The following is a 23,264-nucleotide window of genomic DNA, read 5'->3' on the forward strand; positions in this document are numbered from 1 at the left end:
GCTGCGAGACCACAGTGTGTAGAAGCTTATGTGCAACATTCTCACTTGTTTGTCCACTTTTTGGAAAATTGAGGTGCCTCTGAAAACCACAGTGACCTTTCCTGCTCACAGCTGGCAGACTGGAGTAGATGTGACTTGACGGTCTGAGGCGGCTGGTCAGTGATAACAATGGAAATTAGGGCACATACTATGGTGAAAAAATAAGAAATAATTTCATCTTTTGTAAATAGAACTGGTCAAAAAGATATGCCCAGCATTTTTTTTCTTGCTTCTGAGGTATAAATGCACCTTCAATTACCTTAGAGGGTCTACAAAACAGTGACAGTAGACTGGCTGTTCTATCGACAGCAGTTATGGACGATTCACTGTAATTACAGTGCATTCCACAAATTTAAGGTTTGAGTCAGAAGTTATGGTCTGTTTTGAGCTCATCCAGGATAGGAGATGGAGGAGTCTTTTAGGGATAGATCTATACAGGCAGACTGAATTAAAATGTGAATCAAAATGAAAAATGGCCAGTGATGTTGAGATGGTTTATTTGTGTTTAAAATTAGTTGAGCAATGCTTTCTTGACAAGATGAAGTGATTGAGGATATTATTCATTTCTATATGCTTAATATGAAGCTGACTAACTTAACTTGGCATGAAGACTGGAAACAAGAGGGCCAACCCTTACCCTAACCCAGGCCAAGATTGGCTATAGAAATATTCTTATTTGTTCTCCAGTCTCACTTGGCTTGTTCTTTTTTATTTTAAAAAACAAATTGTCCATTTTGTGTTTTAATTGTGTTTTTAATTTCAGAGGCCTTAAACTTAGTTCTCAGTTACACTGTTACAAAATGACAGTAAGAGTTCTTATTGTTCCCTGTTAGCTGCTCCTCCTCCTTTTGTCTTGACCCTAACTGACACAGGCTTTGACAGCCCCAAACACATTTTTTAGTACTCATGAACACTGAGATCTCACCAGAGAAGAGCTTGACAGTGTTTCTAATTCCTATTGCACAGATATGTTAGATTCTGCAGCTCAGAAAGTTGAAATTGTCTTCTAAGTATTGGTTAAATGAAGAAATAATTATTTTAATAGACAATGTATGAAAGCAGAGTGGAAATGCAAAAAAGATAAACACATTGTCTCCCCTGCATCTTTAAAGATGATGTTTACATTTCACTGTGCAATCAAAGAAACAGGAACTTTTTTTTCACAGTGGCTACATGCTCAGGACTGCTTTGAGCATACAGGCTGGACTGTGTTCAGAGAAGAGGCAGACCTAGAGGAGTATACATCATCTGTATTGTCCTATGTTCAGTTCTGCACTGATGCTGTCCTCCCCGTTAAACACCATCACAGTGTTTCCCAACCAGAAACCATGGCTGGACAGCACAGTGCGGTCCCTGCTGAAAGCCCGGGATACTGCCTACAGATCTGGTGACAGGCTGGCTTATAGCAGGGCTCGAGCAGAGCTGAAGAAAGGAATCAAGCAGGTCAAGCTCCGGTACAAAAACAAAACTGAAGATCACTTCAATAACAACAACCCACAGAGCATGTGGAGAGGCATCAGAACCATGACGGACTACAAGCCTAACACTCAGCTTGCCAGCCACGACCCCACCCTGCCTGACACCTTAAACAGCTTCTTTGCCCGCTTCGACACATCAGGCAGCAGAGAAGCTACACACCTACCCCGGCTGGAGGAGCAGCACCAGCCCCTTGTCCTGCAGCAGCACCAGGTGACATCCACCCTGAGGAGGATCAACACCCGTGTCAGGCAAGACTTTGAGGACATGCGCTGACCAGCTAGCAGGAGTGTTCCTGGACATCTTCAACCTGTCCCTGCAGCTGTCTATGGTTCCTGAGTGCCTCAAGTCCTCCACCATCATTCCAGTACCTAAGAAGACATCCATCACCTGCCTGAATGACTACCGGCCTGTTGCTCTGACCCCGGTAATCATGAAGTGCTTTGAGCAGATTATTCTCAGGTACATCAGAGGCTTCATCCCCTCGGACCTAGACAGCCTTCTGTTCGCCTGCAGAGGGAATTGGTCCACAGAGGATGCTGTCTCCATCACCCTGCACGCAGCCCTGACCTACGTCAGGATGCTATATGTAGACTTTAGTTCACCTTTCAACACCGTCATCCCAGTCAAGCTGGTGCTGAAGCTGCATTCAGTAGGTCTGCCTGCGTCACTGTGCCACTGGATCAGAGACTTTCTCACCAACAGGCCTCAGGTGGTGAGAATAGGGAACGCAACATGAGGGACAGCTTCTTCCCCAGAGCTGTCAGAGCTATCACCCAGCGGCAGCAGCCCCTCACTGGAGTGAGAGACTGTGAGGACTATGAGCCACTGCACATTGTGTCATGACCCGTGCCTTGCACGTCGGTTTTGTTTAGTGTTCTCTTGTTGTTCTTTTGCCTTATTCAGTTTGTAAGTGTTCATTGTAGTGTTTTCTTAGTTCTTGTTCGTTTCTCTATTCAAGTCTGTGTTATCCCTAATGTCTTCATAGTCATGCCATGTTTTATGTTAGAGTTCTGTATTGTCTTAGTCTGTACCCTTGCCCTGTCTTGTTTGTATTTTGTGAAGTTCCCCATTGTGTCTTGTCTTTGCCTGGTTTTGGTTACTTCCTGTTTTATTTTGAAGGTTCATGTTATGTGTCTTTTTGTTACTTTACTTCCTGTGTTTTCCCTCCCGTGTGATTGTCTGATCGTTTCCACCTGTGCGTCATTAGTGTTTGCCCCTAGTGTATTTAAGTCCGTGTCTTCCCTTTGTCCTTGTCGGGTCGGCGTCTGAGAAATCAAAGTCATAGTCCAAGTCTGTGTTATAGTTATATTTCAAGCCATAGTCCCATTGTAAGTGTTTGTCGTGTGATTCTTTGTCATGTCCGAGTCTTGTTCCACGTAAGTGTTTCCTCGTTGTGTTATCTTTGTTCACATCCGTGTCATGTTTCATGTGTATGTCTCCTTGGTTTGTCTTTGTCCTTTGTTTCAGTCCCTGTAAGTTTGTTTCTTGTCTTTGTTCATGTCCGAGCCGTATTTCTTATGAGTTTTCCTTTTCTTATAATTTGCATAAGTTAAGCTTTGTTTTGTTCTCGCTAATTATAGCCGAATTTCAGTTCTTTGTTTGTCCCTTGGTTTTGTTTTATTTAATAGTAGTGTTATTTTCCTCCTCGTTTTCAGGAGTGGATTTTGTTTCTGCTGTTCTTGTTAAGTCCAAGTTCTTAGTTTCTTCCTCCTACGGGAGCGTTTTCAGTTCATTAGTCTTATTGTAAATTTGTTCATAGTCTTGTTTTTGGCTTCAGTTCTGTCCCGTTTTGTGTTAGCTAGTTGCCTATGTTGTCTTAGTCTTTCCCCTGCTCCTAAGTTTGCGTGATCTGTGTGTATTCATTGTTTACCGGTGTTGCCTTTGTTGTGTGTTTAGCCCTTGTCCCTAGAGTGTTTGTTAATTATAGTTCCCATCTTTGTGTCTTTAGTTGTGATTAATAAATTTATTAATTTAAATCTTATGCATCCCTTGGTTTGTCTGTGTTCATGTCCTGAGTGAGTTTTCCTTATTGTATTGCCCATAGTCTTGTTGTGTGTTAGTGAGTTTCTTGTGTTGCTTCAGTCTTGTCTTTAGCTTCGTTGTGTTGCGTGTTAATTGTTAGTCCATGTTCCCTGTAGTGTCTGCACCTGGGTTCAACCCTTAAGTTCTCCTTTAGTTTCCCCTCATAGATCCCCCTAAGTCCCCCACCTTCCTGACACATTGCACTTTGTCCACCTTCACCTCCACCTTCACCTTCACCTTCTGTGTACATTAGTACACTTAAGTACACACACCTAATTGTCACCTGCATTTCAGTATGTACATTTTAGTATACATTCAGCTGTTGTATATTTTATTGTCTTAGTATATTTTTATTTCTGGTATATTTTTATTGCATTTCTGCATATTTTTACTACTTTTTTACTACTTTACATGTTTATTTTATTCTATGATCTTTATTTTATTATCTTATCTTTCTTATCTTGTTCCTAGCACAGGGGTTGCAATGCAAATTTCGTTGACATGTCCATGCTAAATGACAATAAAGGCAATCTTGAATCTTAAACAGTGTCAGAATCCCTTTTTAAACCATAAAGCTGGATCCTCCCAGAGAGAAATTTCTTCATTACTTTTATAATGAAATACTGGAGATTTGGCTGCATATTAACATTAACAGACCTTGATATTAACTCCAGTCCACGTTCAACATTAATTTTATTTGCTACGCGAATGATTTGCAAATGTATGTCCTAATAAAGCCTGCTACTACCAATGTATCCTTAATAATAATAACAATACATTTTCATACCTTTCATATGTGCAGGAGCTGTGGTAGTCAAAACTGGAGTTGGCATAGTTAACACTTCACTAATTCTTGTCGTTAGCGATGCGGTTGGAGTGGTTGAAGTTAACCTTGCAGTAGTCTTTGACACTGGAAGTAACACTTGCGCTTTAAAAGAGGGTTGCCAATTTGCATGTTGCAGGGGCAGCTATATTAAAATATATATTTGGTTTCCAGTTACTAGACACTGGTCTAATCCCCATTGTAACACCTGTTTGCCTGTTCTAAGGCCACACAATAGATTTCCGTCTGTTGATACTACTACTTCACACTGCTTTTCTCCTGGCCCTAATAATTACTTCCCATCTCCACCTAGTTTGGGGTTTTCTCTTTTTACGTTTGGCATCATCTTTTTCACTAGGAGAAATTAAAACACGATCTATGATTTCTCCTGTCCCAGGTTTCCTGTCACCCACATCAGAATGCTCATTACCATCACTACATGCCCCTCAGTCATTCTGTTTTCATTCTCTTCTGAATTAATACTGCCCTTATGTCTGTTTTGAACTTTCGTGTTGTGGCTCAGATGATACCACGCTGTGCTTCCTTCCACTTGGACTACCATTCGTGTAAGTGAGAACATAATGAATCTATCATACATATTGTAGTAATGTCAATTAACTGTTAGACATACATGTTTTATAAAAATATAATGCACTTTATTTATTTGTTTAGGTCAATTCGTTTCTTCCCTGAATGAGTAAATGAAGTCCAGATCATGGAATACTGGCTCATAAAAGTTGTTGGCCAGCACTAGGACCAATCTTTAAACACATACCATAAATAAATAAACTGGTCCAAGTTCTCCCTGCTATTAGCACTCAGCATTCATCCGTCAATCTTGTAGGCCTGTTCCTTGACCCTCTTTGTCAGGTTCATTGATGATGATCAATGATGTGAAGTCCATTGTTTTTGAATATTTCGAGTCGTGGGTACACTTTCAATTGGCATGCTGTCAAGGCTTGTTGCAGTATACCAAGATAGATAAAACCTTTTAAAAAAATCAATATGGTAGGATTTTGAGCAATTATTGTTTGGGGAAACATCAAATCCATCTTGCAACACTGTGCACATCCCTCATGTGTAGGGTTGCCAACTATATTGTATTAGGTGCCACCTAATACACCTAATAGGTGGGGCCTCCTGTATATTGGGCTAAATTGTTTTGCCCCATATGGGACCTCCCTTGTCCTGTATTCTGACTGCTACTTTACACTGCTCTCTAATCACTGGCTGGCACTCTTACAGACTCCATTTACACCTTGTATTAAAATGTGATCTGCATCAGGCACATTATCTGGATAAGAAAAAATATGTTAAAGAAAGTTAAATGTGTCGAGAATGAGATAGGATCTTGAGATAGTCTAACTTGTGTGTTCAGATCTTAGGTAGATATAATCGCAATCTGTACAACATGCTGACATCCATAGGCTACACAACATGTAGGTATTTAATTTTAGTCAATACAAAATACAGGTTCTTAGAGCAAGTTATAGCAAGTGAAGACTGAAAGAGACACACATCTAATTAGTGGTAAGATGTCTACTCTGCACCATGAAAGCGCTACACAATGTGTTATTCAACACATCTGCATGAAAAAGTACAACAATACAGGTAAGAAAGGAATGATACACTGTGCAACTGTGCAACATATTGCACTAATAAGGCATAGAATTTATATAGCCACTGTGCAGCCTACATACTGACACAAGCTAATTTTTGATGCAAAGAAAGCAATAATTTAATGTATTACCGTTGCCAAATTTATAAGAGGGGACAAATAATTAACAATTTTTCGTAGACACCATTTCAAAGATTTTCTGACTCAGCAACTCACAAATGACCTCAATGGGGACAATGAGAATGCATTAAAATACCTGGTCTAAAGGCAAGATCGGATGGTTTATTATCCAGAAAACACATATGGATGCATATCCCATTTTAATAAAAAGTGCAAATGGGCTCACAGGTCCAGCAGTAGCAGATCTAGTCCTGATCATGCCATGGGTGAGGACACCTGCCATCCAATCACAGGCCTCCTCATGCACATCAGTTCTATGTATACCTTAAATGTGCCAGTAACTGCAAAAACAAATAACTTTGGTAATGTTGGTAAGGTTGGTTTGGCATGTATATCGATAAACATGGAAATTTGGATAAAGTAGCAAAAAGGAAAAGCCTGTGCAGCTACAACAAATGACAGGACGCAAGAAGAACTGGATTAAGCCAGCAAGGACTCCACAAAAGCCTTCTGTCAGGAATTCTCAGCTGGCCAAGGAGACAAACTGAAAGGAAACTGAAACCGATTGGTCTTCACTGACCTAGAACAGATGGTGACTACCCTGAAAATGACAGAGATAGTTTGAACCAATTCTATAAGTCGACAGGAGTTTTGACATTATCTACTGTATGTTATCTCTTTCTATTTTGTTCTTTTTAGATTTGTCTGAGTACCCACTAGGAGACAGTCAAAATGTAGTCAAGTGACAGAAAATTCCCTCACACCTTGGCCTTGAGGATGATACACAGCTCCCAAACATTGTTGGATTCTGAGCCGTTGAAAGACAGCTTTGACAATTTTCTGTATAAATGCTGATCCGTTGTCAGAAGTTATTTCTGATGGTATATGAAATCGTGCGATAACTTCCCTGCTTAGGAATTTCACAACAGTTTCAGCTCTGACATCTTTAGATGGAGTCGCTTCCACCCAGTGGCTGAAATGGTCAAGGACCACTTTCGAAGCCACGTCTGCTTTTTTTAATTATTATTTTTTTATTATTACCTAATGATATCACTGTTCCCTTTTTGATGAGCTTGGAATTTAATGATCACAAGCTCCGTGGGAAGCATCATTGCTGAGATCAGATCGTAAACATTAGCTATTTTTCCTTTAGCTAGTCTACATGCCTCTGCTTTTAGCTCAGCTAGCTCTGCTTAACAAGGCTGAACACAACTTTCAACACTTACTGTCTAAAAATCATTTGCTTCCTGTTTCATCATGGCAAAAACCAGCATGACTGCCTAAATGGTCTCTGAAGCATAAGCCGTCAACTAAGTAAGTTACATTTGCATGCACTAGTGGATTTGAGGTCTTAGCTTTATGTATCTCATTGTTTCATCAATGCACTTGTGAATCTCCTTCAAACTCAAAAGGAACAATGATTTAATGTTGTACATTGTCGTATTGTTATATCAGGATATGCCCAAAGAGGTGTTTATTGCAAACATCTCACCTGAGTTGCCACAAATTTTCCTCGGTTTACAAACTCAGTGATTTTATGATGTGTGTAAATGGTGATAGGATACCTCATTGTTATTGTGGATGCTTTTTCATATGCATAGTGCAATGATGTCAAACCTTGATAGCCAGGTGGCCATCCTTGGACTACATTATCAAGTTTTGTCCTGTAATATGCAATTGGTTGTTTTCAAAGACCACTACATGTCTCTGCAGCAATATATGTTTTGTCTGTTGGACACGTACAGCAACAAAGGCTTGTGATAGTTTTGGTGTCACCAAAGCTGGCGTTCTTTGCATTTCTTGCTTGATTGTTTCAAAAGCTAGAATAGCTTCAATATTCAATGCAAAGAAGCTTTCAACGATTGACCTCCACCTTCCTTCATGATTTCTCTGAGATCTGACTCTGACAGAGTTTTCTGTATGTAGTCTTCAATCCACCTAGAACTGAATCCTGTCATTCCCAAGACCGTCATCATCTGCCCAACAGTTCGTGGGCAGGGAGCTCGGGCATTCTTCTACTACCTACTCCACCTGTGACTTGCAATATTATAGTTTAGCCAACCTCTGGAGTACTTTCATTGAGTCTCTGTGACAATCATCAAGTGTTAGGAATTTGAGGTCCTGCTTAAGAACCTGAACATGTGAGGGCTGTTTTTGAAGCCCTGAGGAAGTCGTGTGTAGCTGAATTGTTTGCCTCAATATGTGAAGGCAAAAAGACATAGAGAATCTTCAGATAGTGGAACACTGAAAAATGTTACTACTGTAAAAAGCTTTGCACAAGGGGGCGCATTTGTGAGACGCGTATGAGCATTTGGCACTTCTGCAGGCCAATCTTTGTACTTGGTCCTAAACACCTTAGAAACTCACTATGTGATTATATAGCAACTGTGAGGAATTTGGGAGTTACCTTTGATCAGGTTTGATTTGCCTTTAACTCCCACGTGAAACAAATTTCAAGGCTGAATTATTGCAATTCCTTACTATCAGGCAGGCCCAATTTGTTGCTAAATACTCTGATCCAGAATCCTGTGGCATGTTGTCTGACAAAAGCAAAGAAAAGAAATCCTATTTCTTCCACTGGCTCCCTGTTAAATCCAGAATCAAATTAAAAACTCTTCTCCTTACCTAGAAAGCCTCAAATGGTAAGGCAAAATCTTATCTTAAAGAGCTCATAATACACTATGGCTCCAGTAGAACACTGCGTTTCTTAAGTCTCTAAAAGTCTCTATCTACTGAGAAGACTCAGGTCCTGGCGTATGCAGATCACTGCTGAAAACCTTTCATGACTCTGTGGTTGCATCTGCAATCTTTTACGCAGTGGTCTACTAGGGCTGTGGAAGCTCTGAGAGGGACAGAAAGAGACTCAACAAACTGGTAAGAAGAGCTGGCTCTATCCTGGACTGCCCTCTGGACAGCACTGAGGATGTAGGTGAGAGGAGGATGTTAGTCAAGCTGACATCTATCATTGACAACCCCTCCCACCCACTGCATGACAGCTAAAAGCTATAGTCAGCTTTTAGCTGAAGACAACTTCGGTTGTGATTTGGTGCTATATAAATAAAATTGAATTAAACTGACTGATCTGGATTTTGACAAGTGCAAGTTGTTCCAGTGTCAACCAACATTGGGATTTGTAAAATGGGTTTTTTTCAGCTCCCATGGTAAGACTTAGGAACTGAGCCTCCCCTTTAGGATTCTCTGGGTACCCATAGTAGCCATGTTTTGGCCCTGGTCACAGGTGTACTGGGCCCACACCTCTATGTGGAAAGTCAAGCCCCACGACTGCACCCCATCTAATTAGGGTTGGGTCACGGCCTCGGACAATTCTCAAGGAAGTGGCTGATGACATAGGTGCTAAAGCTATGATCTTTTAAGATTCAATCTTTTTACTGTGCCTAACATTCAGAAAATTGCTAAAACATTCCCTGCATGTGCAACATTGATGTCTGCTATGCGGCCTCTCGTTCATTGTGATTGTACAGCAACATGCAATCTTCTAGATAATTATAAACATGTGGCTCAGGCTTTCCTGAACACACAAGAGATGTGAAAACGTGAGCAGATATTGTTTGTATGTCCACAAGGGTGTGCTGTACCAATTGTATTGTCAAACACAGAGATTGAAAGGTTTAAAGCTAATGGGTCCTGTCCACACATCACTGTAGCAGTCACGACAGGCTGTGAGCCTAAACAAGTTAAGGAGATGGCGGCACACTGCCAAGGCCTGAGACAGGCTGTACCAGGCTCTCAGGCACAAACAATAACAAATCTGAGTGAGGATCTGTACATAGTAAATCTCAGTGAACAGATCACACTGCCACAAAGCACATTTGTTTTGTAACAGCCACCCCTACCAGTAGCATATGGACCCCCTTCAGAACTTTCAGAGGTGCCAGCTGTTTTATGGGCTAAACACAAGAATCATCTTGAACTATTAAAGTCTGCTCCGCCTCACAGAGTGACACTGAAAGCTAACGCTAAGCTCCCAATGATCAGGCAAAACCATTTGCCTCAGAAAGACCACTAGTCCATGCAACACACCCATTTTACTGATCCCAAAACCTAATCGCCCAGATTAATGTCGTTTTGTGCAAGACCTGCAAGCTGTTAACAACACTGTTGTACCAGCATCTCCAGTTGGACCAGACACTAATTCTATTCTAGCTTCACTGCTGCCTGAGTCAAAACACTACACAGTCATTTTTCTCCATTCCATTGCAATTTTATGGAGATTTTAAAGAGCACTCCTGCAGAAATTTTACCTGCTTCTTGTGATTTTATTGTTGACAATTTTAACAGCAAACTGAAAATAACACTGGACTCTGTCGCTCCACTTTTAACCAAAACCATAAAAACAAAACCTACACCACCATGGAGAAATAACGACGAAATCAGAAAACTCAAAAGAAATTGCAGGAGTGCAGAGAGGAGGTGGAGAAAAAGCAAACTGACAATTCACTATGAAATATTACGTGAACAGCTGAAAATCTACAATAACACAGTCAAACTGGCACGAATCTCTCATTTTTCAAGACTCATCACAGACCATAAAAACAACACCAAATTCCTGTTCTCCACCATTGATCGTTTAACTAATAGCAATTTTAAAAAACCCTCCAAACCCCCATCAGATGCCCTCTGTGAGGACTTTGCAGACCACTTCAGAAATAAAATCGATAATATCAGATCCAGTCTTTTACCCCAACAGAATTTATTTTTTAACACACCTGTACCATTACCTTTACCTGAGGAAACACTGGAGAGTTTTGCCCTGGTGGACGCAAGGACACTTGGTCGAGCTTTCTCCCTAGTAAACCCAACAACCTGCCTTTTAGACCCAATTCCCACATCACTTTTAAAAATATTTTATGGCTTCTTTGAGGAACAGATCTTAAATATTGTAAATTACTCTCTTCAGACGGGTGTCTTCCCCGCCGCCTTTAAAACATCAGTGGTGAAGCCCCTTCTGAAGAAGAGTAACCTAGACCCCAACATTTTTAATAACTACAGACCTGTGTCCAACTTACCATTTTTAAGTAAATGTCATGCCCTCTGGCTCCGCCTAGAGGCAGTTTCTCTCTCCCCTCCTTTCCTTCTTCTTCCACAGGTGCTGGTGAGTGAGGCATGTGAGCAGGAACAGGCAGGTGCAGCTTATCAACAATCAACCCAACTCTCTCCAGCGGCAGCAGGGAGTTGCCATCCAGTATTCATTCAGCCTCCCATAAAAGACGACAGCAGACCACTACTCCGCGCCGGATCGTAGAATATCAGCAGTTAGTTAACCCTGTCTTGATCAGTTTGAACCTGTTGTTGCTCATTCCGCCTGGCTAATTGTTCCTCTCTGTTCTGTTCAGTTTCGATACCCTCCGCTGCCTGTTGCCACTCTGGACCTGCATCATCTCAGCTGCTCACCCCCCCTGGAAAAGACCCTTGGCATTCATCTCTCTCCTTCTGCTGCACCTGCCCGGACATATTCACCTCCATCTCTCAGACCTGCCTCGCTGCCTCACCACCCACCTTCTTCCTGCCATATTCTGATAGTCTGTAAGCCTCAGTCTCTTGCCTGCCTCGAAATAGAGCTTGTTATTTAAACAAACCTAGGTTAGTTAGTCTTGTGTTTTATTGTTAAGTTCAGTTAGTCAGGTTAGTATTTTCTACTTTGTGTTAGTTTCTGTCGGTCCTCTCGTGAGCGCTAAAGTATTAGAGTTTCCCAGTGTTGTTGCCCCTGGAAGAATCATTTATTGTGAAATAAACACCTTTTGTTGTACACTCTGTCTGTCGTGTCATTGTCCGCACTTGAACCTCTGAACCAGATCCGTAACAGTAAAATATTAGAAAAGCTGGTTTTTAATCAATTAAATGATTTTTTAAATAGTATCAATATTTTGGAGAAATACCAATCCGGTTTTAGGATGAACCACAGTACAGAGACAGCCCTTTCAAAGATTTTAAATGACATTAGGTGTAACGCAGATTCACAAACTCACAGTCTTGGTACTACTGGATCTAAGTGCTGCCTTTGATACAGTAGATCACCACATTTTATTAAACAGACTGAGAAACCTAGTCGGCCTCTCTGGTACTGTTTTTAACTGGTTCAGCTCCTATCTCACAGATCGATATTTCCGGGTAAGTTTGGATACATGTTCCTCCAGAACACATAAAACAAGCTGTGGGGTGCCCCAAGGGTCAATTTTAGGTCCAATTCTTTTTAATCTATATATGCTTCCCCTTGGGGACGTCATCAGGAGACACAGCATCAGCTTCCACAGTTATGCAGATGATACACAGCTGTACATTGCTGTGTCTCCTGAAGACACAGGGCCAATTGATCCTCTTTTTAACTGTATTTTAGATATAAATTCATGGATGGCAGAGAATTTCCTACAGCTCAACCAGGACAAAACAGAGGTCTTAGTCATTGGTCCTGAAGGCAAGAGAGAGAAACTTTTACCAAAACTACAAGATTTTAAACCAACACAATGTGTAAAGAACCTGGGCGTCATTTTTGACTCTGAGCTGAATTTTATTTCACATATTAAAAATGTAACAAAAATAGGTTTTTATCATCTTAAGAATATAGCCAGAGTCCGCCCATTTCTCTCTCAAGCTAGCACAGAGGTGCTGATGCATGCCTTTATCTCCTGTCGTTTAGACTACTGTAATGCCCTGCTCTCTGGCCTCCCCAAAAAGACCATTTCTAACCTGCAACTATTACAGAACTCAGCCGCACGCGTGCTGACGAAGACCAGAGGGCGGGCTCACATTACACCAATTTTAAAATCGCTGCATTGGCTCCCCGTGTGTTTCAGGATCGATTTTAAGGTTCTTTTATTAGTTTTTAAATGTCTTAATGGTCTTGGGCCCACCTATTTATCTGACATGCTTTCATCATATCAACCCTCGCGGGTCCTGAGGTCCTCCGGCACTGGACTTTTAATTATTCCTAGAGTTCATACAAAAACCCACGGGGAGGCTGCATTCAGCCATTACGGCCCTCCAAATTTTGGAATAGCCTGCCGGAGAGCATCAGGACTGCAGAGACTGTTGATGTTTTTAAAAGGAGGCTCAAGACTCACGTTTTTGGTTTGGCCTTTAACTGATCTCTTTTAAACTTTGAATTCCTCTATTATGCTATTTTTACTTCTTATATTTCTTATGACTTGTTCTTAGTTATGCACTTTATCAGTATTACATCTTAAAATCGTATTACTTTTATTTATTACTTACTATTTATTAGTTATTTATTTGTCTATTTTTCCTCTACATTTTTAACTTTCTTAAAGCTTTTAATTTTTGTGCATTATACCTGCTTTTATCTTTAATTTATTTGGTTATTTATCTATTTATTTATTTTTTCTTTAGTCTTTTAATTTCTAGCTTCAGTGTTTCCTCATGTGGGGGCCTTCACACTGGGGTGTATGCCCGGTCTGCCCACGGGGGCCGTTGCTTGGAGGCCGCCTGGGCCCGAGGGACTTGGGTGGCTCTGCATTAAGTGCGGAGTCTGCCCCTGTCCATCGGCGTCTGGGTGGTCTCTGTGGCGGCGCTCCCGGTGGCCGTAGGCTGTGGCGCTTCCCAGTGTGGATGGCTCCCATAGGTGTTTCCTCACATGGTTCCTCAGTGCCCTGCCATGTCTCAGCACTGTGTGTATGTGTGTGTATATGTGTTTGTGTGTTTTGTGAGTGTTTGTGTGAGCGCATGTGTGTATATCTGGAAGTGGGATATTGTCTGTCATATTATGCTTTTATTCTCTCTGTTGTTGTATTCTTTTATCTTGTGAAGCACTTTGTGTTGCATTTTAAATGGATGAAAAGTGCTATATAAATAAAGTTTGATTTGATTTGATTTGATCCAGATAGCCAGTATCTGTTTGCATTCACATTCAAAGGTAAACATTACAGCGTAGGTTGGTCCAGGGTTTCGTTGAGAGCCCTACAGTATATGCAGCAGTGATTAAACGTGATCTGAAAGGTCTGCACCTGACTGGAGGTTCTGTCCTCCTGCAGCAGGCTGATGGCCTGTTGATGGCCTCGCCGTCACATGAGACTCGTCATACTGACTCTGTCTTGCTCCTACAGACAGCAGTGCTGTCCAAACAGCAGTTTTGCCCACCTGAAGTGATTTATCTGATCATCACTCATCAATCATGATGATGATGATGATGTTCTAAGAAATGGACAGTGGCCAGACAGAGTGAAGCTCCTGACTAATATGTCTCCCCTATAAACAAGAAAAACATGCTTTCATTTATGGGGATGGCTAACTATTGTAGGCACTGAATTTTTAACTATGGAGCTATGGATTCTGTGTTGAGGGCTGCCACAGTGCAGGTAGCACTGCCCATTGTGCAGTGGACAGAGGACATGCTTAAAGCCTTAAAGCCAGGACTTGAAGGACAATGGCTCCAGCCTTGGGGTTACTGGACTATCATCAGCCGTTTCAACTACATGTTCATGAGCAGGATGGCATTGCTACAGGAATGTTGCACTACCAACCTGTTTCATATTACTCTTCTCGACTGACACCCGTGGTCCAGCTTGCCTAAGAGCAGTGGCCACAGTTACCATCATAATCAATAAATCATCCCCCATTGTATACACATTCTGATCAGCCACAAAGCACATGACGGCAGCATGTCGTTCAGCATTTCTTTCCAGCTTGTGCTTTCAGGTCTGTTTTGGTGGGAAATTCAGCAATTCAATTGTCATCCACAGTTCAAGCTTAAGGGCTGATGTGCTCAAGGGCACATCAGCTGGCTAATGGAGGGGGAGGGAATACTCCACCACACCCACATTTTCTGCCGGTCCGGTGGAGTAGGTTGTTCCAAGTTGGAAATAGGTTCGACTGAACCTGCAGCCGAAGTGAGACAAGCTGTGGGATGTCATTCAATTCAAACTCTCCATTAAAGTAAACAGTTCCGACCAGAGATAGGTAAAGTCCTGCATCTTTTGACACATCCTGCTGAGGCCATTGTTATTCTGCTTTTGCTTACTTCTTAAATTATAAACTCAACTATAACTCATTTGAAAGCCTCGTTCTTTGTCTTTCAAACCAAGCCAGGAAAACATCACAGCCTATTTTGTCATAGTATGCCGCCCTCCTGGTCCTTAGTCTGAATTTACATCTGTTTCAAGTTTCTATCAGGTTTAGTCCTTAAAACAGACAAAATAATTACTGTAGGTGATTTTAATGTTCATGTGGACGTTGATAATGACAGCCTTAGTACTGCATTCGTCTCATTATTGGACTCAATTGGCTTCTGTCAGGAGGAGTCTTCATGGACCTACTCACTGTTTCAACCACACTCTTCTGACATGTTCATGCCTGTGGGCTCGAGGGAATAGGGCTCAAATGCAAAACAACAAGGATAGTCAAAGCTCAAAGGCTGATTTTAGTAACAAGAATCTGTAAGATATTTACAAGACAGGAACAAAAGGTGCTTGGTCATCAAAAGTACAAGCAAAAGACACAAGGTTTGCTTAAGCAAAAACTAAGGTAATCCCCTGCCCTCAATACTCCGCTTAGACGCATTCCCTTATATTGACATTATTAGAAAAAAAGTATCCAGCACTAGCAAATAAGCATGTAACACTTTTGTTAACACACATGAGAATTAATGTCTTCATTCTTGGCTGGAAGCCTCTTCCTGGTGAACAGGTGGTCACTTTCTGACCTGAACTTTATCAGCCTTGCTGTGTCTTCTTTCCCTGTTCAACGAGACACATTTCAGAGCTGTCAGTGAAGAGAAACCTACGAGCCATGAAACACATTATTTCACTCAGATAACACGCAGAACAAGTGACGAGAGGCCGATGTGTTTGGTTTATATATCAGTGACAGTTCGGGAAACATAACATGGTCACGTGAAGGCTTGTAATCATAAAGTCAAAGTGACATGTTAAGTTTGATAAATAACAGAGTGCTGTTATCTGTATGATCAAATATGTTCCACACATGCTCGGAGGCTGCTGTTTGTGAGATTTATAACTAAACAGGATGTGAATACATTTAATTAAAACATGACAGATCTTCATGTTCTTGTATTATTGCTCTTTGGAGAACATAACGGTAAGTTAGGCTCGTCTGAATTACAGCCATGCATTGCAGGATACTTACACTTGCGCAGTTTCTCCGTCAACTCTTTTACATGTGACAGCTGTGGGGGTGGAATCTTCATACCGCTCAGTTGAAAGACTTCCAGCAAGGATGCACTCATGTATACCCACTCATGGCTCCTCCCTCTTTGGAGACGCAATTTGCCCTTTGGGTCAGCCGGCAAGATGGCGGTCCAGAAGTACTTCCGGTTCAAGCAAGCCTCAAGGCGCGAGGACACAACAATTTTGAGAAATGAGATGCACCCCATATAAACATGAGGTAACAAGGAACAGGTGTAAACAATCAGGGAGGGGCAGACAATCAGACAGGCGGGAAGTCAATGGTCTGAAACGAGAGGAGAGTTAGGTTTCACAATAAAACAGGAAGTGCATAACAAGACATGATGGCAGTGAACAAAACACATTAACACATACGACGAGACATAACACATCATTAAGTTTAAGTTTGTTTACTTTATTGATCCCAAGACTGGGAAATTATTCTCTGCTTTTAACCCATCGCTGGGGAAACACACACACATGCAACATGCACCATGCAGTGAAACACACACAGGAGCAGTGGGCTGCAATCAAGGGGACCATATTGGGGGGGGTTAAGAGCCTTGCTCAAGGGCACATCAGCCGGCTAATGGAGGGGGAGGGAATACTCCACCGCACCCACAATTTTTGGCCGGTCTGGTGGGGGGCGGCGATCTTCCGACCATAAGCCGCTTCTCCAACCTCTAGGCCACGGCTGCCCCCTATTGAAATTGAACACCTGATAATCTCTTCACAGAATCTTCTTTTATCAGATCATCATTTGATGACTTTCGAATTACTATTACCAGACTACCCACGGTTAGGCAAAAATTCCAACACAAGATGCCTGTCTGAGAGTGCTATAGCTAAATTTAAGGATTTTCTTTCATCAGTATTTAATTCAGCGCCATGTCAGGGGACAGGGGACTGCTGTGATAAGTTTAGTCCCTCCCGAATTGATCATCTGGTTAATAGTGTTACAGGTTCATTGAACATAACCCTTGACTCTATTGCCCCCCTAAAAGGGAGATATAAAAACAGAAGAGGCTAGCTCCTTTGTATATCCCCAAATCTGTAAATTAAAGCAAACATTGCAAAAACTTGAAAGGAAATGGCGTTTCACCTACATGGAAGTATTTCGTTTCACCTGGCAAGGCAGTCTTAAAACATACAGGAAAGCCCTCCAGAGAAGCCTATTAGTCTTCACTAATAGAGGAAAATAAGAATAATCCCAGGTTTCTCTTCAGCACTATAGTCAGGCTGACAGACAGTCCTAATTCCATTGAACCACGTATTCCCTTAACACTCAGTAGTAATGACTTCATGTGCTTCTTTAATGATAAAATTCTCATTATTAGGGACAGAATTCATCACCTACTGCCCTCAGTGGGGACTGATTTATCTTCAAATACAGAAACCATAGAAGTAGCTATTAAACCTGTTGTATTTTTAGATAGCTTTTCTCCTGTCGACCTTCAACTAATCTAAATTTCCTCATCCAAATCATCAAGCTGTATCTTAGATCCCATTCCGAACAAGCTGCAAAAAGATGTTTTAGATGTCTTAGTTGGCTCGTCTTTATTAGATATGATCAACCTGTCTCTATCAACAGGCTACATACCACAGTCCTTTAAAGTAGCTGTAATAAAACCTCTTCTTAAAAAGCCAACTCTTGTTCCAGGCGTCTTAGTCAACTAAAGCTTTTAGAAGGACAGAATGTTTTGCCATTTACAGGCACTCTGTTTTCATAAGTGCCTGCTATTTTTCTATTCCGCAGCTGTCGACTCTTCCAAGAGTGCTGTTGCTACCCCCAACGTGCACTCCCTCCGACCTGCGCATACTGTGAAGGCCCTTTCATTGCTGCTTGCAGCTTTAATTGTAAATTTAATTTAAATATTGGTTTCTGGTCACTAGATCAATAAAAAGTATTTGATCAGCTCGGTCACAGGTATATGTTTTGATTTTCTGGGGCCTTTGGTGTTGGGGAGGGTTTCTATCAGAGTTTCAATGGAATGGGAATGGGATAAAAAGTTTTAGGAGTTTATATTGGAAATCAGCATCTTGAAAAGCAAAACTAGGAGGATCTTGTGGTGAAAGTGTGTGCACAATTGTCTAAATGGCAATGGCTGTCATATAGGGAGCGATTTTTGGATGTGAATAACTTGGCTGCTTCAACACTGTGGCACAAGCTTAAACTATTATCCCCACCAAGGAACGTGGTTGTTGATATCCAAAAACAGCTTGTGAATGTTTTATGGTTGAGGCAGCATTGGATTCAAGCAGCAGCACCCTCTCTTCCAGTGGAAGAGAGCAGACAAGCACTGGTGGATTTCAATTGAAAATAATGTCCTTCTTCTGCTTCTGGAGGAACCTTTGCTACATAACAGCTTCATAAAATCCTCCTCCAGTTTGCGTCTACTTTGCACAAAGCTGCATGTCTCCAAATTTGTTATTTGTATTTTTTATATTTGTTGCAGAATGCCAGGGAATTTCTTGTCTCTCGTAAATAATGTAATTTGTCATAAATAACCTGTCAATATATATACATGCAATCACAATTACATGTCACATGACAGTCTCTCCTCAGAAGGGAGAATTTGAAAAAACAGATGGTGAAAGCAAGTGAATTGGTCAACAAGGTGAAAAAACTACTGGATACTGCCCCACCGCAATCAATCCAATGTCTGTTTTTTCTTCTGTCTGTCTGAGAGGGATGTGAAGAGATGAAGGGAGGACACAGCCCACAACATTCATCCTTGTGTTTGCTTCAGACAGAGTTGGCATTTCGATTTCACATTTCTTTTATTACCAACTATGATCAGTTTTCTGGTTGCAGATGTTCATATTAACAATTTTCACATCATTATCTACTCAAAAAGTCTAATCACACAGCAGCTAGATATGACATGTTGAGCAGGACAGACTAAAGCTAGCCTAACAAAATCTGCTAAGACACAATAACCAGCCAACTTATAGACATACAGTGATAAGGGGCACCCCTTGTCAAAATATTAAGAGGATACATTTCTTAAATATTTTAAGCATGTTACGTTTGCATTTCCATCTTTTCAAATAACATGAAAGGAAAAGGGTCTGAAACAAAAGTTTGGGCACCCTGCACTGTACTTAATAATAACCCCTTTGGCAAGTGTGACTCATTCCCCTATCATCCTTTCAGTATATACATCCTGAACCTAAACCCGAACCTGTCCTGAATCCTAAAACCATGTTTGTATTCACCTGTGGATTCTTGTCTAAGTCTGTTTGGTTCTGTCGCCTTGGCTTTTGACTCTTTGCATCATTTTACTGTTGAAATCATAGAACTGTTCCAAGGCAATTTATAAATACAACACAAAGCACTAATTTTTTCAGGAATAATGAAAATAAACCTGAAATAGGAGACTAACACATTATTCTAAACACAACACCATCATGGTTGGCATTACGTCAATGAACATAAGTAAATGCGTAGTGTCATGCTTTTCAAGAGAAAGGACAAACATTTTTTTTGTTGTTATTGAAGGGAAAGGAAAGCCAGTATGCCTACGTTAATTTGTGGGGACATTGTGATAAAAAAAAGGCTAATCTCAAGAGTCTGCCATTGTTTTGTTCATTGAAATGAACTGTCTTTTAATTTTCCAATCTTTAAATGTGCACCAGATGAGTCAGATGATCCAATAGTTATCTTGAGCAGAATGGGCAGGCAGGAGAAGAGTCCAGACTTACTACTCATGACTGAAGAATTTGCATGAAACTCCAGAACAAACAAGTCAGAAATGCAGGCAAGCAACTGTAGAAACAAGCTACTAGAAATTGGAGTCAACTGTTACCACTGTTCACAACAGATGAATCGACAAATACTGGGTGCAGAGGTGGGTTTATATACAGAAAGCAAATGAGTGAGAAGAACCACAAACACACACAGACACAGACAGAGGGGAAGGAGAAAGCAGCAGGCCCCAAACAGAAACATGCTAAAGTGAGCGAGTCAATAGCTAAAAAGCTGAAACCTCATTCAGATGGAGAATTTGTGGAGTTCCTTGTTGCTGTTGCAGAGCTGCTAGCACCGGACAAAGTAAAATTGTCTGAAAGTGCCTGTCTGGAATAATTCAGATAGATGAACAATAAACTTTTGTTATGTAAACTCAGTGATAGCAAGTGTCTGTGTGATTTGGCCCTCATGATCAAGCTCCAGCCAGCATCTCAACTATCTGCTTTCAAATGTAATATCATTTGAAGTGAAATTAAAGCTGTGGCAAGTGCAACTGGAAAGGAGTAACACTATGCATTTTCCTACTGCAAGAACAAAAGTCTGCTATGACATCTGAATATGCTGATGAGTGTGAAAACGCCTTCTGACATTTGGTGAGAGGTTTCAGGACATGGAAAGTAAACAAAAGGAACTGAACATATTGGCTATGCTGTTTAATGTGAACCAGCTGATGTGCCTGACAACCTACGACATAAAATCATTGAGCTGCTAGGCAACAATCTCCTCCTGTGAGCAGTTCTTTTCATAACTGACTCTTGCGAAGACTCATTTCCAAGACTGACTGACCAAAACCTGGAAAAAGGTTAGGTGGTCAGGGTTGGAAAAAAATGTCAGGGTCAGAGCCAGTCAGAGGCAGAGTAGGGGAAAAATATAAAAAAAAATAATTATAAAATATTTAAAATAGTTGGTCAATCATACTATTTAATGTCAACTAACAGTAGTAAAATGGATCTTGGCGCCCAGTGAGTGCTTTTTCTGACTTTGTAACTTAGTAATTTGACTGTGCAATGACATTGAGTCCTCTCCGGTGGTGCAGCACACTTAGTGTGAGCAGATCACTCTATGTAGTATAATAGCTGGAGGCAGGAAGAAGACAGAGGTTGTATGGCTGCCACCCTCTGACACACAGATGGCAAGACTAATTATCAGACAACAGGCCTGCAGCACATACAAACTTACAGTATATGTGACACAAATCATTTTACTGAGGCAAGTAAAAAGTTTCACTGAATTTTTATTTTATTTTAAACTTTTCTACAAATGCATACCTCATCACATGGTCACCACTAAATACAATTATTATTAATTATGTAACTTTTTTAGAGCAGTCAGAAAACACACAGTGTTACACAGAAGTGTTTGTGTAGTATGATACAGAAGTGATTATTTGTTGATTCCTTTGTTGTTCCATTTTAAACTGATAGACTTTTGACAAGCTAATAATATGTGTTGAATTGCTGCTTATTTTGCTTCATGCCCTTGCCACTTACATAGCCTTGGGGCTGTCGACTGCTGTGTGGAGCAAAATGCTCGTCTACACACAAGTGCCTGAAGTTTGCACGTTTGCATGGGTGCACATTTGAAGACATTTTCATTGGTCATTGATTGGTCTGGTTTTTCAATTCAATTATCCATACAAAAAATTAATGATAGAAAATTGCACAGTTTAGTTCAGTTTTCTAATATGGCATTGTTCATCACATCAGTATATAATTCAGATTTTGGACTCCCTTTTTTAAGCACAGACTCAGCTCACAACCCTGCCCTCTCAGGCAATCCAAGGTGATGTGCTTTTGAGAAATTGGAGACTCAAATTGAGTGAGAGAAATGAGCGTAGTGTGTATGAGCAGATAGCTCTGTCTCAGGGTTAAAAAGTGATTAAAGTGGTTATAGATTGTGTTACCTTTTAAGAAACATTAAGGCTAGAACCATCATAGATTTGCTAGTATTTTCTTGTCTCAGTTTGGTGCATCAAAACAAGGAAACCAATTTTACGTCTCTTTCAGGATGTCATGTGAGAGCTTGGTATTTCACAAGATGTTTCATCTGCATATGACCCCAGTCCCCAAAACTATGTTAAAGACCTACAGCATTCAGTTTCATGTTGATTGGGATGTCACATTTTCATTTTTGTTTTTGCTGTGAGAGAGTCTGTAAGCAAATCCGAGGGATTTATCCCTATAGCGGCTATAAAAGGCCGCTGAGAGGCTGAGCAGGCTCTTACCTGTGACGCTTATGAATAATACACATTGAGATCCAGAGACACTTTCCAACTTGCTATTTATTTCAACCAATGATGATAAACAAAAGCGTTCCGAATAACTGTAAACAAAATGAGTCGTGACGGTCAACAGAAAATATCGGAGCCACACTCACCCTCTTTGTCTCAAAAAAGCCGCCCTGCCAGTGAACAGGTGAATATATGAATGAAAACCACACCTCTCACCATCACCGGAAACGACGATAATCACAAGAATGTGCACAACCAAAACATAAATAAATGTGCAATCTAATACTCACTTTGGCTCCTACAATCCCCTTTGAGCCAGTTTTCAGTCATGAGGTTAGGGGTCGCCTGAAGCTGTCTAATGAACAGTCGCTTCAACCGAAGCCAGGTGTAACTATGCTGCACTATGTCACTGAATTTGAAGATCATATATAGATTTAAAGACAGAATCTGAGCAGAGGGGATGGAAGACCAGGGTCTGTCCGGTTGAAGTGGGGTGTAGAGGTTTTGTTGCAGGGTCAGCTGTTTCACTGTTGAGGGAGCTGGGAGTGCATGGGCAAAATTTAAGAAAGACAGTGAGGGAGATGTCAGATGAGGCTGCTAGGTCTAGTCAGTGGATATGGATCAGGAGAAATAATAGTAGTTGGGGGGTGAAATAGGGACAGTGGGGGGGCAGGCAGAGGACATGCATGCCTAACCCGGCAAGAGAAGAGGTTAAAGTCTGAACAAGACACCTCTCCTCTGCTCTGCTTTCCCCGCCCCATCTTCTTGCTCTGCCAATAGGAAGAGAACCAGGAAGTTTAGATAAGGTGGGGGTGTGGCCAGCTAGAGTCTCTCTTTGGGACCATGCGGCCTGTTCAGGTGAGTTTGCGTGGCAAGACACAGAGTTGGCTTGTTTTTTGATCTTTTTGGTTGTTTTCCTGTTTTGTCTGCTTCTTGAAGGAAATGTTAGGGTTTGTTATCCTGCTCTGTTTGCTTTTTGAAGGAAATGGTAGGGTTTGCTGCTTCTTGAAGGAAATGTTAGAAGAGGC

This window comes from Chelmon rostratus, chromosome 12, assembly GCF_017976325.1.
Source record: "Chelmon rostratus isolate fCheRos1 chromosome 12, fCheRos1.pri, whole genome shotgun sequence".
NCBI classification, from domain to species: domain Eukaryota; kingdom Metazoa; phylum Chordata; class Actinopteri; order Chaetodontiformes; family Chaetodontidae; genus Chelmon; species Chelmon rostratus.